This window comes from Glycine max, chromosome 13, assembly GCF_000004515.6.
Source record: "Glycine max cultivar Williams 82 chromosome 13, Glycine_max_v4.0, whole genome shotgun sequence".
Classification (NCBI taxonomy): Eukaryota; Viridiplantae; Streptophyta; class Magnoliopsida; order Fabales; family Fabaceae; genus Glycine; species Glycine max.
This window is the reverse complement of record NC_038249.2, coordinates 23,740,054-23,745,070: the sequence shown is the minus strand read 5'-3', so window position 1 is coordinate 23,745,070 and position 5,017 is coordinate 23,740,054.

Below are 5,017 nucleotides of genomic sequence, written 5' to 3'. Positions count from 1 at the left end.
CTCTTGAAAAGTTTTCTTTCTCATCATATATTCTTTCAAAGCAAAGTACATATAGTAGATAAGATTAGCTTGGCTGTGTGCCAAGACCAGAAGTGGAGAACGTGACTAATGTCTGCATGGATTCGAGTAAGTCAACATCGATGTGTTCTTTTTCTTTTGATATTTTGGACTGAAATTTTCTCACCTCTTCCCACTATTGTGGGGTTGCATGTCTTCAGCAGGCTTTTTTTAAAGTATATTAAATTAAATAGACCAGATATAAGCTTATTAAAAAATATTATAAGCTAGATAGGCCGCCCTATATATATATATATATATATATATATATATATATATATATATATATATATATATATATATATATATATATATATTATTTTTTGGATATAATTAAATTTTTTTTAAACTATCAGACTTTGATTATACACATTACTGTTCCATAACTTCTATTCTTATAATCAAGTAAGACTTTAATTACAATTTAAGTGTGAGTCATGTGTCCCTTTATATTTCTCATTATTTTTTTTCATTGATTTTCCTTTTTTTTTTAACTTTCCTATTACATTTCTACTCCAGAGCAAAGGGATATTAAATTATTTAATGTGAAGAAGACTTTTAAAAAAGCTATCAAGACAGACTAGGCTTTTAAAAAGGTCAGGCCGAGCCAAAATAAAAGTCTTTGATAGGCTATAGGTCAGACTCAGGTCTAAAAAATTTATCGTAGACTAGACTCAGGCCTTTCAAGATTTGGTATGACCTATTCCCACCCCTACATTAACTCTAGAAAGCTCATCTTAAAATTGATAAAAAAAAAAAAAACTGAAAAGAATTGGTCTAAAACTAGTGATAACAGAGAAAAAAGCCGATGCAAAAAATCAATTTGAGCTACAATTTTTTTAAGAAATGTTCTTTTCTTTTATCAATTTTTTAATATTTTTTATTTTTATTTTATTTAAATTATTTTAAGATAAATAAAAATACATATTTAAGGATTAAACATAAATATTCATAACTTTTTTAATTACTTTTATGTTTTAATTTATTATAAAATACAATTTATTCATTTATATTAATTTATAAAAAAATATCTTTACTTCTACTAATTCAATAGTGATTTAATCGCATTTCACTGAATAATGCATCAATCAATGTTTTTACCAATCTGGTTTTTTGAACTAATTTTAAATCATATCCAACGCCAATAATATTAGTGGTAGTCGATCTCAATTAATCATCTATTCCAAGATCAGGTTTTGAAACATAATTTTTATATAAAAAAAAGAAACATAATTTTTTAAAAAAGAATGTAAATGATTTTAAAACAAATTTTCCCCAAAATATTAGTAATAAAACATGCCTTTTTTTTTTACGAAAAGGATATTTCACATAAACTATTATATGTGTTTTTGCATAAAATATCTTCACCGATTTTTTTCCATAAGAGATATTGACAAAAACAGAACTATTATTTGTAATTTGGCATCATTTTCGACTAATTCCATTCCAACTAGCGATCGACAACCGACAAGATACAAGTTAAGATCCTCTCTCTTACTATTCTAATTATTATGGATGTTATATAGCTATTAATTTATCATCAAATTAAATTTTAAAATTGAATTATCAATTAATAAATTAAATGTTTATCTAAAAATTTTTAGTGTTCTTTTTTACAACGACAACAAGTTTAGTTAAACTTAAAACTTCATTCATACTGTTAAAACTTCTCAGGGCGCCGATCGTTAATTAGTTGTCTGTTTAGTTTAGTATTATAATATAGAGTTGGATAAAATTAATTTTTAAAATGTTAAAACAAAAATTATATTAAAATAAGAATGAAAATTAATTTTAATTTTAACAGTAAAAATATGAGCCTAAAATTTTTTTCTTTTTATGACTTCACACTTTGATATCAAATTATATAATATTTTTTTAATTCAAACACTTTTTAATCAAAATCGATGTCAAATAACATTTATTATTCCCTGAATTAATATAAAACAATGTTTCACTTTCAAACTAAACTATGTGATGTGTATGTTGCCATAACGTCATTTGACAATCAAATAAAAATGCTTTCTTTCCTTATTTTCACCTAAGTACTTCTTTGCAGAAAATAAAAACTAAAACATTAAAATACTATTCATTATTTTTATATAAATCTTTGAATATATAAAGTAAAATGTAAAAATCAGGTAACATTTAATAATTGTTAATAAAAATATTTTCTCAAATTAAATAAGTTCTTGTTTGTTCTGCAGGGACTTGTGTGCACCGAAATGACTATAAGGTTGGACTGTCCAAATAATAATGTATATATGAGAAGAATAGAAAAACAAAGAGAAGACGTTACAGAGTATTATATAAAGGATAACTTCCATTTCCTTGTCGTTAACATAGAATTCAATTCTTGGTTTGACCATCTGATAGTATGCTTGAGGTGAGCGTTTATCTTCTCCAAACCCACGTTTAAAAATCACTAACATGACTTTAAAGAAAAAAAATAAAAGAACTTGTTTAGTTGTTGTAAATAAATTGAAATCAAATTAAATGTTGCTCCTAAAAGCATGTTTAATTATAAGTGAAAAATAAAATAAAAAAATATAGTTTAATTTTTGTACTTGTTGAAAATTAAATTTTACCTTTGTAATGGATTTGTTTTGCTTCATTGCTCATGTACCTAACTATTTATAATAGTGTGTTTGAATACTTCTTAATTAGAATCAACTTTGACCCCAAAATCAAAATCATGCTGAAAAATTTAAAAGTTAAAACAATTACTTGTTGTTTTAGCCTTCAAATTAATTTTGCTAGAATTAATAATTAATCTGAACACACACTTAATGATATTAATGAAAGGTAGTTTATATTTGGTTTATCCCCGTTTCCAAATGTGCAACAAGGAAATTGATAGAATTAAACGTTTACAAAGGAACAAAAAATAACGATTAAAAAAAATCTTTCCAATAAGGGTACTTCAAATATTATTAACAAACTAAAATAGAAAAATTTATTATGAAATTTATATGAGAGCACAAAAATTATAGACAACATAATTTTTCACCTCTCAATAAAAATATTTCTATTTTAAATTTCTTAACTAGTGTCCTTGGCGTTTCTAAAAAAAATCAGCAAATATATTGTGATTTTTTCACACAAATAATACCAAAAAAAAATAATTACTTAAATAATACAATCTAAAAATTATTTACACAGATAATATAAAACATTATTCATGATAAGAAATTCATCCCCTTTAAATTGATTTCTCATCTTTTTTTTACACATTATGAAATCCTGAACCGATTTCATAATGTTCCTTTTTTTTTTTTTCTAACGAACGAATTTCATAAGGTTTTTTTTAAACACAGGTAAGAATGTGAACTTTTTTTGTTATTTATTTTAGTTATTTTTTTAAAAAAATTCTATTTTTTCTTGCAGTTTTTTAAAACTGTTTTTTGTTTTATTTTTTTATTTTACTAATATATATATATATATTAATTTATAAAAAATATAATTTATATAGAATAACATTTAGGAAAAATACATATATTTAAATACTCAATATAAATATAATTTAATTAAATATTTTATAAACAAATACATATATTTAACTGATCTAATTATTTTGCCTAAACAAAGAAAATAAATAAAACATGTTCAACTTTAATAGTTTATATTGATGATTGATATAAAACTATGAGTACTTAAATATGAATTAATCTATAATAGTATTTTAAAAAAATTAATTAATCCTTAAATGAAGATAGAAAATTTTACTGATATGTCATCTCTTTTAATATTTATTTTTCCAAATCTTTAGTAAACTCCTTTTATAATATAATTAGTTAATTATTAGTTAATATATCATATTAAATAGTAAAACTTTAATGTAAACTGGAATTACTGCTATTATTAAAAAAATATTACTATTAAACTTAAATAATAATTCATAAAATAAAATAAGATTACGCATAAAATTTCTAAAACATATATAATCAGTATCATAAAAAAATAAACATAAATAATAAAATCATTGATGAAACACACTTCATGACATGTTATACGCAAGAACTACATACTTCTTGACAAAATGTCAATTCTCATTTAAAAACACTTAAATCAAATATCATCAACATATAGGTATATCATAGAGGGCGAGCCCTGGTGTAGCGGTAAAGTTGTGCCTTGGTGACTTGTTGGTCATGGGTTTGAATCCGGAAACATATAGGTATATCATACAAAATTATTGGTAATCTAAAATATAAAAATATTATCTTGACAACATTTTGTATTGTAATATTTAAATAACAATTGAAATAAGAAAGAAAGGGACAAAACAAAATACAACCACGTGTAAAGTATATCATTCAATTTAATAAAAAAATAAACTTTATACGATAAAAAAATAAAAAATTAATAACGAGTACAAAAACTTACTTCTCATCAAACTAAGACAAAACCAACTTAAATATTTATTATATATTGACTAAAACATCTATCTTATATGATTGCCTGTTTTAAAGTGTCATTAATAGTTCCTATAAGATCTTCGAATTAAAAATTTTATAAATAAATATCTAAAAAATAATAATGTAATTGTTACAGACTAATTTTTTTATCATAAATAATATTTTAGATTATTTGTATAAATAATTTTTAGATTATATTATTTAGGTATTTATTTATTTATTTTTGTATTATATGTGTGAAAATCTCGATATATTGCATGTCATTGCGCATAATAACAAATAACAACATTTGCACGTGAAGAGATAATAAGTATCATCGGGGAAAAAATTAATAAATAGAACGTAACACTGACCAAACTGTGGGATATGAGAAACGGTGCAGAACCATCAGACCACTCCATGCTATGATATGCAGCACACAGCTAGGAAGCTATTGTGCACAGATTCCATATTCCTATACAGGAATACGATCATTCTAAAAAATATATATAGATAGCTTTAGAATATATATATATATATATATATATATATATATATATATATAT